Source organism: Diplotaxodon limnothrissa, linkage group LG23, assembly GCF_057381915.1.
Source record: "Diplotaxodon limnothrissa isolate DT_005_m linkage group LG23, D_limnothrissa_male_GT1.1, whole genome shotgun sequence".
Taxonomy (NCBI): Eukaryota; Metazoa; Chordata; class Actinopteri; order Cichliformes; family Cichlidae; genus Diplotaxodon; species Diplotaxodon limnothrissa.
This window is the reverse complement of record NC_140617.1, coordinates 20,123,374-20,137,348: the sequence shown is the minus strand read 5'-3', so window position 1 is coordinate 20,137,348 and position 13,975 is coordinate 20,123,374. Positions and strand designations below refer to the sequence as shown.

At 47.1% G+C, this 13,975-nt stretch overlaps 1 pseudogene; it reads left to right on the top strand.

Annotated features, from left to right (window-relative positions):
• The first annotated feature begins 1,040 nt into the window (after positions 1-1,040).
• LOC146607927 (uncharacterized) lies at positions 1,041-13,636 on the top strand (annotated as a pseudogene).
• The last annotated feature ends 339 nt before the right edge of the window (positions 13,637-13,975 follow it).

The window sequence follows — 13,975 nt, the reverse complement described above, 5'->3', positions numbered from 1 at the left end:
ATTAGTACCTCTAACTTCATCCAGAAAATGGAATATCATCTCCAGATGTGAACTAGCTAGCTAAATTCCTGCTAACGCTGATCTCTGTTAAACTTCATTAATTGTCTCCTTTCGTGTATGCCATGGTTGGCTGTGTGGCAGGCAGGCAAGCAGGAGTGGTGGACCCATGCGGACGGCAATGGGGAAACAGTTCTGGGGGCCGACCGTGCGGGCGGCAACGGCGGCGACGGGGAAACAGTTCTGGGGGCCGACCTCGATGGCGATGATGTCCAGCTGGTGGCCCGGAAAGTGGCCGGCGATTCCGAGGTGCAGAACGTGGCTTCGGCGGCGGCGTGGCAGCCGCAGGACCAGGCGAGGCCGACGCAGAAGCAGAGGCAGGACCAGGCGAGGCCGGCGCAGAAGCAGAGGCTGGACCAGGCGAGGCCGACGCAGAAGCAGAGGCTGGACCAGGCGAGGCCGACGCAGAAGCAGAGGCAACGGCGTAGGCGCTGCAGGCCACGGCGTGGCAGCCCCAGGTGGTGGCTGGACGGGCTCCTCGGGCCCCCCAGCCGACGTGGCATGAGGCTGGACGGGCTCCTCGGGCCCTCCAGCTGGTGTGGCATGACCAGTAGGGGCAGAGACCACTGGCTGAACAGAAGGCTGAGCAGGTGGTGGAACAAATGACTGAGCTGAACACTGGGGAGATGGCAGAGCTGCACAGTGTGCTAAGGGCTGAGCTAACGGTAACACAGGAAATTGAACTATGGACTGGGCTGCTAACAGAGCTAATGACTGAGCTATAGACTGAAGCAGAGGATGGAGTGGTGGTTGTTGTAATGAAGTTTGTGGTGGTGGTGGATAAGCATTAAGCTGTACTAGTTCTCCTAAGCCTCCAAAACATGAGGCACCTGCTGGACACTGGACGCTCCCACCTGAGGAGTAGGTACGGGTGCGGAGACGGGCTGTATCCTGGCTGACCTCACCCTGGAGACCGGCGTGGGTGCAGGGGTGGACTGGTTCACGGCCCCCCCTCACCCTGGAAGCCGGGACAGGCACCGGCAATGGCTGGGCAGCTGCTGTTCCCACCCAAGGAGCTGGTACGGGTGCAGAAACGGACAGAGCCTCAGCCGGCCTGGAAACCAGAGCAGGGACCAACTGGACCTCAGCCTCCCTCACCCGAGGAACTGGTACGGGTGCAGGGTTACGCTGGGCCCAAGCTGCCCTGGCAGCAGGAACACGAGCAGGCAAAGGAGCAGGCTCAGAAAAAACAGTCTTAGAATGGGCAGGCTCAGGGTTAATATGTACCGGGTCAACAAAAACAGGCCTATCAAAAATACATTTTGCATCTTTCCCACCACATTTTACAGTCTTTGTTTTAGTAGAGTTTGAAGGTTTTGAAGTGTGTGACTTGTCCTTAATTAAACCCCCATCCCAGGGAGCTAAATGAAAGTAATTTTCCCAGTCAATTTCATCATCCAAAAAGGAGATTCCAACAGTGTCTGGGGTGAGTTTATTGTTCTTTTCAGTTATGGCTTCAGGTGAAATGTGTAAAAGGCAGTCATTATAACTCACCACTGGGAGTTGCTCAGCAGGTGAAAAGTGACGGCGGCATGAGCGCCGCTTCCTCTGAGGTGAGGAATATGACGGGGTGTACAGCTGAGCCTCTGACTTGCGGGACGGCAATGCAGAGGCTGGAGCGTGAGCATCAGAAGAAAAACGGAGCACTCCCACCTGAAGCGGCCCAGGCTTGGATGCGAGCGGGGCAACAGGCGGAGGCTTTTGGCAACTTCGGGGACCTCCAAAAGCCAGCCGAGTTCCACGGAATATGTGCTCAAAATCTGGAGCGTGCCATGGCTTCCACCGGAGCTCCTCCTCCAGCTGGGCAATGGCTGCTTCCTGGCGCTCATACAGCTCACTGTCTGCTGGGTCCATGTAATGGTCGCATCGTTCTGTCATGGTTGGCTGTGTGGCAGGCAGGCAAGCAGGAGTGGTGGACCCAAAATGCAGGACTCAGACTGGAGGGATGAACTCAAAATACTCAGCTTTATTTGCTGGCACGGGAAAACAAGCATACCAAGCAAGCTAAACTAAACTGGGAAACAACATAAACTCACAGGAAACACAGGGAGATCCACACAGCATGAGGGTGGACTGACGTTAACAATGCAACAACAAGAACTAACTGACAGGGACTAAAATACACTGGCAGGCACATGAGGAAACGAGGAACAGGTGGGCACACAGCTGGGACTCATTAGGCTAGTAAGGACAAGGAAGTAAAACAGAATACGCTAACATGAGACAAGACCTTCAAAGTAAAACAGGAACTCCACAGGCAGGATTCAGAGACAATACTAACACAGTACAGAGGAAACAGGAGGAACATGAGGGTAGAACTAAACCTAAGAGCTAGAAATCACAACTCAGAAGGACAAGAAATCTAGAAAAGCAAAACAGAACCCAATAAACAATAATGTAGAATCAAAACACTGGGCCACAGGCCCAGGACCGTGACAGTGTATGTCTTTTCATTAAACTTTACTGTAACACCTGGGAGAACAGCTACACTGATCGTAGTCAAAGGATCTGACTACGATCTGACTATGACCTGGATGACTGAGAACCTTCACAGACATAGCTACACTGATCATTTTATTGGAATGTAGACTGCTTTTAACTGTTTTTAACTCTTAGGAACTTTCAGTTTTAATGACTGGACAATTGAGCAATGCTAATAACCAACCAAAAGTTGTTTATTGAAACATCTGACTTTCACAAAGTTTATGTCAGCAGTGGAACACTTTTTTGATATCAGCTCCAAACTTTTGGTTGAAACTGGTGAGTCTGGATTCAAAACAATGCTCGTAACAAATTCTTAGATGATCTAAGAAACTTTTACCAAATCTTGCAAAGATCAAGAAGATTCCTGTTCTGAAGCCTCACATTCAGGCTTCTGCAGTTTCCCATACAGCCTCAGAGTCGACTTGCGCTCGGATGCCGGCTGTTTCCAGCACACACTCCTCTCCAGCGCTGTGTACACAGACAGGCTATTCATCTTTCCCTTCACCAACATCAATAAATGATGGCTGCTCTCTCTCTCTCTCTCTCTCTCTGTTTAAATATTCATCGGCAGCGCTGCTCGTCTCGCTCGCTAAACAGCCTCGCATGCTTGCCAGCCAGACGAACCACACACACATACACACACAGATACACACACGCACACAATCCCTGAGGCGCATTAGCAATTCAATCCGTCATCTTCAGCATCGTGTTAGGCAGCCACACACACACACACAGACACACACACACGGATACGTTTAGAGACACACAATCACGGTTACACACTCATTATACACACACATACACACACAGAAAACCACACACAAAAAGCCGGAGAGTAAGCGGCAGCTTTGACAGAGCTGCATGAAAGTGTGTGCCTCTGATGGGGGAGGTGAGGGTGATGAAACCCAAAGCCGCTGGACGCCTCGTTTATCATCACTTAAAGGAACAGTCCGTCACGCTAGGAAGTTTCCCAGAATTATTAATTTTAAAAAATGTATTCATGTTTTAACTCTAAACTGAATTAGTGACACAACTGAAACTGCTGCTGGAGTCATTGTGTCCTTTGAGAGGAAAAGGTGTTTAAGGCTTTAATAAAAACACTATGTGTTTGAGCAGCACTTTGAAGCAACGAAAAAAATGAAGCTGAAGCTGGAGTGCTGAAGGCATACAACATATTTCCACCAACATTAACGCCCAAACACACACACACACACACACACACACACACACACACACACACACACACACACACACACACACACACACACACACACACACAGCTGGTTCATATTCACATCACTCTGTATTCATCTCCACCTCTTTCACTTGTTCGGTCTTTAAGACTTTTTTTTCCCCCTCGCTAATTAAGCTCAGTTTGTTGCCATGGAGTTTCACAATAATGGAATATGTCTGTGTTCATTGTTGGCGGGTCAGTGAAAACCACATTTTAAAAAGCAGGAACGCACATGAAGGTTCCTTCACAAACCAGCTAGATCACTGATTAAATGCAGGAACTAATCAATATAAAATTAAACCAACACGAAATCATAGTAAGAAAGGACATAGCCATCATTACATCACTTGCTGGTTTGTGGACTTGGCTTAATGGCTATCACCATGTTAGTTGGAAGCCAGAAGTGACCTTATTTGGAAGAGAAAATGGAGTGCTAAGTTAACAGCTGTTGCTAGCAAACTTAGTACGCTGCATCCATAAACTAATAACATTTTATTTTCACTCACAAAAACTAGAGTACAGACTTCCTAGTGAGTCTGTTAGTAAATTAACCTCACAGCATCCATATTTCTTGTAGAAATGGAGCCTTTTGGAATATCCAAAAGGCTCCATTAGGACAAAATCAGTCCAGATGTTGAGTTCAGGGACTCTGGTTAGCTGAGGTGAAGCCTAAAAGATGGCTGGGGTTCAGGTGTAACCATTTTAATTACACTATTGTTTATATATTTAAATAAAAACTTGTCAGGTGCTGTAAGCTTCCCCGCCGCGAATCGCTACCTCATCGTGGTGGAGGGGTTTGTGTGTCCCAGGGATCCCAGGGGCTAGGGTTTTATCCCCTGGTAGGGTCTCTCATGGCAAATTGGTGGTCCTGGGTGAGAGACAAGACAAAGAGCGATTCAGACCATCGAGGAAACAGTTCACCCTGCCCGGGATAGGGGCCTTAGTCCATGGGGCCCAGCCGGGCACAGCCCAAAAAAGGGACATGGGCCCACCTCCTGCAGGCCCCCCACCCGCAGGAGGCACTGTAGGGGTCAGGTGCAATGTGATCCGGGCGGCGGCCAGGAGGGGAGGTCCTGGCGGACCAATCCCCAGCTACTAAGACTGGCAATTGGGGCATAGAATGTCACCTTTCTGGTGGGGAAGGCGCCTGAGCTAGTACGTGGTAGGTTGAGAGGTACCGGCTAGATATAGTCGGGCTCACCTTAAGGCCTGGGTTCTGGAACCAGCCTCCTGGAGAGGGGCTGGACTCTGTCTCAGTCTGGAGTTGCCCTTGGTGAGAGGCAGCAGGCTGGGGTGGGTATCTTGGTATCCACTTGGCTTGCTGCTGGTATGTTGGGGTTTCTCCCAGTGGACGAGAGGGTTTGTTCCCTTCACCTTAGTGTCGGGGAACGGGTCCTGACCGTCGTCTGCACTTATGCGCCGAGCGGCAGTTCAGAGTCCCCAGCCTTCTTGGAGTCCCTGGGTGGGGCAATGGAGGGTAATCCATTATTGTAAATTTAAATGTTTTTAGGAAATAACAGGACAAAAGAGGGTTTTCAGGAAACACTGTTAAATGTTCAGGTTCTATGACATATGTTAGAACAAGATCTAGAGTGTGATTAAAGTGGTGGGTGGGTTCTTTTATATGTTGAGAGAAGCCAATTGAGTCTAATAATAGATTAAATACCGTGTTGAAGCTGTCATTTTTAGTATCTACATGGATGTGAAAGTCACCCACAATATTTATTTTACCTGAGCTGAGCACTAAATCACATAAAAAGTCTGCAAAATCAGACAGAAATGCTGAGTAAGGTCCAGCTGGACAATAGATAACAACAAAACCAGGCACATCTGGTCCAATCATGTGGCTAAAGGTCATATTAGGAAAAAGCTTTAGTTTTAGTATAGCCCTTGCTCTTGTTTAATCTGAGCCTCCCCTCACCCCTCTCCGAAAACCCCCCAAAACATCTGCTGCAGTAATACTAATCAATATAATACTAACGGTTATGTTTTTCAGCAGAATAAGCAGCTTTACTTTTGATAATATGTGTACAATTTGCTAACAGTACAGTTTTTATATGTAGTTCTTCACCCAGGAAGGAAGGAGTGAAGAAGAACTGTATCTGTCAGCAGTGTGGTCATCGTCTCTGCTAGTCTTTGTGTAAAAGTCATGGCTCACCATAAATGTGTAGATCTCTGTTGATCTAGACTAAAGTATCACCAACAAATTAATCTAATTAACGAGACTGACAACTTCCCAATTTATTGATCCACCAAATTAATATTTATCACAAGCAAGCCCACTAATTCATCACCCAATGCTCAACTACCATTCAACATCCAACAAAATGACATCAGTTTAATATACCAAGAGATTCACTGTCAACTGACCAACAAAATGAAGTAATTTATCACACAAAATATTTGACTCAGGAACTTTTATCTTGTAGTTTGTATGCGTTTAAAAGACTGGATATCTATAGTTTTAGTTTTATTCTGACAAGTCTATTAGTATTCTCAGGGAGAAAACCACAGATTGTGTGAGTGTTTGCTTTCTCCTTCCCACACCTTTGTATTGTGTTTTGTGAGTACACCTGTGAGGACATTGTTTTGTGAGGACATTGTGTGTGGTTTCAGACTGATCGATGGGCCTCACAAGGAGAGAAGACCAAATGCGTGTGTCTTTGAGAGAAAAGTGAATAATGTGTGAATGACTCATCTCTCTCTCTCTCTCTTTTTCTATCAGGATAAATAGGGTGTGGGCGATCAAAAGTGAAGACAGCTGAGTGAGGGAGGGCGTGCGAGGCCAGCAGACACAGAGGAGAGAAAACATCCAGGATGCATGAATGGCCTCGCTCTCTTTCATATAAGAGAAAGTAGTTTGTCCCAGTTTCTGAGAATCCAGTGAGTCACCTCGTTTGCACTTTCCGTGTCTTTGTGAGGAACATCGGTCTCTGACTATCACAGCTAAACGTTGAAGGCTGTTAATGTAAAGAATGCAGCTTTAAACTTCCTGAATAAAATGCATTCAGCATGTCTGTGAGGCTTTGAGGACACATTGAGTGAGCGCGGTCAACAACTATGGGGTAAAAACTTCACACGTGTTTACATTCTTTTCCGTCAGCAACACCACGAGGAGGTGTCTGATCATTCCTGATTTCCTGTCCAAGACAGGGCCTGACATCGAAAAACACGACAGCCACTGTTTGAAAGCCAGATTTTAAACCAGTTCAAATGCCAAAAAAACACTCCAATATAGTGTAAAACCTAGTTTGAGCCAAAGTCAAAATAGTCTGAAACAAACAAATGAACAAAAAAAGTGCATAATGAGTCTCAAACCAAGTCTAACGCTAAGTCTGACAAAAAGTCTCAAAAATGAGTGTAAAACCATCCCAGAGCCATATTCCAAACTAATCTAATCCACAACTGAAGCCAAGGAAATGGTCAGAAAAGAAACTGGACATAAGGTCCCAAAGCTTCAGTATTAAACAGCCTGATATCAAACTGGTATTAGGACCACTGTGGGTTAATCTTTGTAGTGATACTCACTCCTTTTTTTTTATTTAGACCTGGTTTAATTCTGGGATAGTTGAATATTTGTATATAATCACCACTGACTGTTTTAGATTATATCTAATATATCCTTATAATTACAAAATGTTTTATGTAAGATTTATGTTTTGTAATTTGTAATTTTGTAATTTCAATAATGTATTTTGTAACTGCAGTACACATAATACTCATTTTAAACAATTTTGTCCAGGTTCCTTGCCACCGGGGACTCCTTCAGGACCATCGCGTTCAGTTTTCGAGTCGGTGTGTCCACGGTGAGCTAGATCATCCCCCAGGTAGCGACAGCCATCTGGGACTGTCTAGTGGACGATTTCATGGCTGTGCCTTCAACTGAAGACTGGCGGTCCATCGCAGAGGGATTCCAGGAGCGCTGAAACTTCCCTCTCTGCTGTGGAGCTCTGGATGGGAAGCACGTCCAGACGAAGGCACCCCCCAACTCAGGATCCATGTTCCACAACTACAAGGGAACTTTTTCCATTGTTCTCCTTGCAGTTGTGGATGCAGAGCATCGCTTCCGCGTCATTGATGTTGGGGGGTACAGGAGGACCAGCGACGGTGATATTCTGGCCAACTCCACCTTTGGTCAGGCTCTTCGGGCTGGGACTCTCCATCTGCCTCCTGACCAGCCTCTACCTGGTGGAGAACACCAGGTAGAGGCTGGAAAGGCGTGGGTCATCGCGCCTTTCCATTGACTTTACATGTGAACCTGACGCTCTTCATCAGCCCCATGTCTTTGTGGCTGATGAAGCATTCCCGCTGCGGCGTGAGCTCATGAGACCTTTCCCTGGACGCCTCCTCCCTTTAGAGAAGAGGATCTTTAACTATCGCCTTTCCAGGGCCAGGATGATAGTGGAGGGTGCCTTCGGTATCCTCTCCTCACAGTGGAGGTTGTATCGGCGCGCTATGGAGCGCCGTCCTGAAATTGCGGAGAAGTGTGCTCTGTGTGGACGAGAGAGGGGCACCTGCTGTGAGAGGTGTGGCACCTGCTGTGGTGGAGCCGTTGCAAGGCCTGGGTCGTATGGCAGCAAACAACTCCTCCAGAGAGGCTGTCCTGGTGAGGGAGAAATTCATGGCTCACTTCTCGACAGAGGGAGCTGTGTCTTGGCAACCAAAGGAGTAGCCTGTTTGAAGTCCGAGTGACTTCCCCACAACGGCTCTTTTAAGAGCCACCCACAAACCTCTAAAGAGTGTTCCTGTCTTTTTAAATTTTTCATAATAAATGGAGCTCTACTCCAAAATAAACTAACCTCTTTTTACTCTCTTAAGTAACTTGTCTTCACTATGTTCCTATATACAGTGTGGTACGCTAACCAGATAATGCGTTTATTCAGAGGACATCTGCAGGAGAAAGTGGAAGAGCCTCAGGGACACATATAATAAGGAGAAGAGGACAGAGAAGGAGAAGAGGAGTGGGTCTGCAGCAGGATCGGGGAGGAGATGGAAGTTCTTCGCGGTCATGGGGTTTCTGGACCCCTTCCTCACCCCGCGGGAGACTAGCGGCAATATGGTGCGGACCGTGGAGAACTTCTCCCCCGAGGACCAGGGACAGCCCGAAGAGGCAGCAGGGGTGTGTCAGTCAGAAGGTATGTTTACAATGATGTAAGATGTAAGATGGCGCCGGTGAGGTCGGCTGCCGTCACGACTGCTCTGACCACTTTTTCTTTGTCTTTGTTTTTTAAGTTAGTTTTCAGCGTTTCTAAATCGGCAAAATCATCACCATTGGGTACATTAGGTATGACAGTGACACTCTTGTTTCTATTGGTATACAATGTACTCATAATTCGAAGTTTTTAACTCCGGATCCGAGCTGGCCGAGTGAGATCTTGAGGGAGAACAAAGGGAAGCGGCGGCGGCCTAGAGGGAAGCGAGCCGGCGTCAGGAACAGGCTGAGAGCTCGTGCACACCGCACACCTCTGCCTAGCATCCTGCTCGCCAACGTCCAGTCACTGGAGAACAAGCTTGATGACCTCAGGGCCAGGATAAAGTTCCAGAGAGACATTCGGGACTGCAATCTCCTCTGCTTCACCGAGACATGGCTGAACCCAGCGGTGCCGGACCACGCCATCCAGCCGGCCGAGTTCTTCTCGGTTCACCGCATGGACAGGACACGGGACTCGGGGAAGTCAAGGGGAGGCGGCGTATGTTTAATGGTGAACAACAACTGGTGCAACAGTACGAACGTCGTTCCTCTCACACGCTCCTGCACACCAAATCTGGAACTACTGTCCATCATGTGTCGTCCTTTTTATCTACCTCGGGAATTTACATCGGTCATTATAAGTGCCGTTTATATTCCACCACAAGCGGACACGGTCACCGCCTTATGCGAGCTGCATTAGGCACTCACACAGCATCAGACACAACACCGGGACGCTGCGCTTATTGTGACGGGGGACTTTAATAGCGCCAACCTCAAACGCGCAGCGCTGAACTTTTATCAACACATCACCTGCCCCACCAGAGGTGAAAGGACACTGGACCACTGCTACACTACGGTCAAGGATGGCTACAAGGCACAATCCCGCCCTCCGTTTGGCAAATCTGATCACGCCGCCATCTTCCTCATGCCAAAATACAAACAAAGGCTGAAACAGGAAGTTCCGGTTCAGAGGAAGGTCGCGCGCTGGACGGATCAATCGGTGGCCGCGTTACAGGACGCACTCGATGACGCAGACTGGGGCATGTTCAGAAACAGCTCTGATGATGATGTCAACGTGTTTACGGAAGCGGTTGTGGGATTCATCGGGAAACTAGCGGATGATACCGTGGAGACAAAGACTATCACAACGTTTCCCAACCAGAAGCCGTGGGTGGATAAAACCATCCGCGACGCTCTGAGATCCCGCACCGCTGCCTACAACACGGGACTCACGACGGGGGACATGGACCCATACGAAGCCGCGTCATATAACGTGCGGAGGGCGGTGAAAGAGGCGAAGCAGCGCTACGGGAGGAAACTAGAGTCACAACTCCAACAGAGTGACTCTAGGAGCCTATGGCGGGGACTAAGGACAATAACGGACTATAAAGCACCAACAACCGGTATGACGAACGCGACCGTGACTCTGGCAGACAAGCTGAACACTTTCTATGCTCGCTTCGAGGCTGCAGCTAAGGACTCCAACAATGCTAGTGCTAGCGGCGCTAACGGCTGCAGACAGGAAGATACTGCCAGCACCGGAAACGTGCTCGTCATCTCCGAGCATGAAGTAAGGAGAGCCTTCAAAAGAGTGAACACCAGGAAAGCAGCAGGACCAGATGGCATCCCAGGTCGCATCCTAAGAGACTGCGCATACCAGCTAGCTCCTGTGTTCACTGAGATATTCAACATCTCTTTATCTCAGTCGGTGATCCCCACATGCTTCAAAGAGTCCATCATTGTTCCTGTCCCGAAGAAACCCCACCCTGCTTCTCTCAATGACTATCGCCCTGTAGCCCTCACCTCAGTAGTGATGAAGTGCTTTGAACGCCTGGTCAGAGACTTCATCATTTCTTCACTACCAGACACACTGGACCCACTACAGTTCGCTTACCGTCCAAATCGTTCCACAGACGATGCCATCTCTCATCTCCTCCACACATCACTCACTCACTTGGACACTAGAAGGGGGAACAGAGGAACAACCTCCTTCTAAACGTCAGTAAGACAAAGGAGCTGATAGTGGACTTCAGCACTAAGCAGGAGAGGAACTACCAGACCCCCGTCATCAACGAGTGCCCAGTGGAGAGAGTGGACAGCTTCAAATACCTCGGAGTTCACATCACGCAGGACCTGTCATGGTCCTGTCACATCAACACCGTGGTGAAAAAGGCCCGACAGCGTCTCTACCACCTCAGACGCTTGAGAGACTTCCAACTGCCCTCCAAGGTGCTCAGGAACTTTTACTCGTGCACCATAGAGAGCATCCTGACGGGAAACATCTTAACCTGGTTCGGGAACAGCACCATGCAGGACAGACGAGCTCTACAGAGGGTTGTGCGGTCAGCTGAGCGCACCATCCGCTCCGAGCTCCCTGACCTGCACTCAATCTACAGCAGGCGGTGCTGGACCAAGGCCAGGAAGATCGTGAAGGACCTCAGCCATCCCAACAACAGACTGTTCTCTCTGTTGAGGTCAGGAAAGCGATTCCGCTCCCTGAAGACCAACACAGAGAGACTGAGGAGGAGCTTCTTCCCGCAGGCGATACGGTCTCTCAATCACACCACCACACAGTACTGACCCACACTCACAGTTCTTACACACACACTGGACATTCTGGACATTGTTTTCACTTCATCACTTAACCTCTGGGTGGTCTTGGGTTGATTTGTGCCATTTTTCATTGTTCGTATACACGCCATTTGCACTGTGTTGAATGGAATATAGCGAAAGTCTGCAAAAAAAAGTTTGGTCACATTTACTGTTAAAATTTCAGTATGACTTCCGGAAATTAGCTTCAGTGGCTAAGCTACAGACAAACTTACACTATTGGTCTTAGTGGTCGATTTGTGCCCCATTGAAACCCATTATAAACGCTATTTTTCACTGCAGATTAATTACGGTTAAAGGGATCGTGATCGTTCCACCTTCAGTCTTTGTGGGGAGCTTGCCAGCAGCTGGCCGCCTGGAGGGCTTTTTATGCTCCTGCAAAAAAAAAAAAAAAAAAGTGGATCGAAATACATGTTGGTGCTAACCCTAACCCTAACCCTTACAACAACGAAACTATAATTAAAACTTTGTATGAATATTTCAGGGAGAAGTAGTTTTAAAAGACTGGCTAATTTAAAGTGGAAAGAAATATTAATATATAATCTTTTTATAGCACTTTTTATGGCGTGGTCGATTTGTGGCTCTAAGACCAATAGTGTATGCATTTTTCTAGGACCTCCCAGAGGTTAAATCACTTTAAGCATATTTGCACTGCACAAGACATAATGTGGATTGCACAACACTGGTCACTACATTCTTCATTTCCGGTTAATACTTGTACAGCTGCTGTTATTGTGTATATATTTATTTATATTTATATTTCTTCATACATTCTTATATAGTTCTATATTGTGTATTTTGTTGTACAGTTATTTTATTTTCAACTTTAATTTATATATTTTATCTTATTCTTTCCCAGTTAAATTTACCCTTCATTCTAATTTGTGTTGTACAGTTATTTCATTTTTAACCTTAACTCATTCACTGCCAATGGCTGGCAGTGAATGAGTTAATTTATATTTTATCCCTTCCTAGTTAAATTTACCCTTTTTAATTTTTCATATTTATTTCCTATCTTATTCATAGCCTTTTCCTTTTTTGTTTTCTTTAGGTCACGAGCAGTTGTCCAAGCATTTCACTACATATCGTACTGTGTATGACTGTGTACGTGACAAATAAAATTTGAATTTGAATTTGAATTAATGTAGGCAGTTAATTTATGCGTGTTGTCATACAGGAATATATTTTGTTTATTAATAAACAGTATATAGTAGTCCCGCTGATGGACCGTCACTGCCTCGCCTTTTCGCTGATTTTTTTTTATTGCACCGTACAGCTTTCAACAATGCGCATTGCATTCTGCAGCCCAAATGACAAATGTCCTCCGTGTCGTGTCTCCTGCGCTTGCCAAACTTATCATGTTTGGTTTTGATAACCATCACGTCCAATAGGAAAAAACAGCACAAAAACACTCTTAACTATGACCCTCATTCGGAAATAGACACCTGCACCGGGAGCGAAAAAGGCACACAAAAGTGGCGCCGCAGACGGAGAAAAAGCGCGGCATAATACTTTTACGTTTTAACATCGACAAAGGTTTGCACTTTGAGAATCAACTTGTGAGAACTGTGACTACTGTTCATGTGCTGCAATAAATGAGAGACCACTATATATAATAATAAGTATATAATAATATAATATTCTCTATGACTATTGTCTTCAACCTGTTAACATTTAATATTGTCTTGATAGAGTCAAGTAATCATGCAGCAGAGTCCTCCCCTGTTGCTTCTCCTGGCTCCCCAGTCCCTGGTCCCTCAGCTCCTGCTGCTGCACCCACAGGTATGAACATCAAGCACTGATAGCTTTTTACTTGCTTGAATCCCCTTGTGATCACCTTTACTAAATATCTACAACCAATCTGTTCATATCCTGTTTTTTTTTTTCAATTTTGAAAATGAAAATCTGGTTGCAGCCTTCTCATTACTTTGTGGTGTTTTGTGCTGTGTTTTACAGGCCCACAGAGGAGGACAGCTCGAAGGCGGGCGAGGGACGGGTCCCAGGACGGTCCATCAGCGGTGGAGCTGACTATCCTGGAGTCCCTAAAGGCGAGGCAGTGACGGTCCATCAGCGGGACTACTGTATACTGTTTATTAATAAACAAAATATATTCCTGTATGACAACACGCATAAATTAACTGCCTACATTAATTCATTGTAAACATACCTTCTGACTGACACACCCCTGCTGCCTCTTCGGGCTGTCCCTGGTCCTCGGGGGAGAAGTTCTCCACGGTCCGCACCATATTGCCGCTAGTCTCCCGCGGGGTGAGGAAGGGGTCTAGAAACCCCATGACCGCGAAGAGCTTCCATCTCCTCCCCGATCCTGCTGCAGACCCACTCCTCTTCTCCTTCTCTGTCCTCTTCTCCTTATTATATGTGTCCCTGAGGCTCTTCCA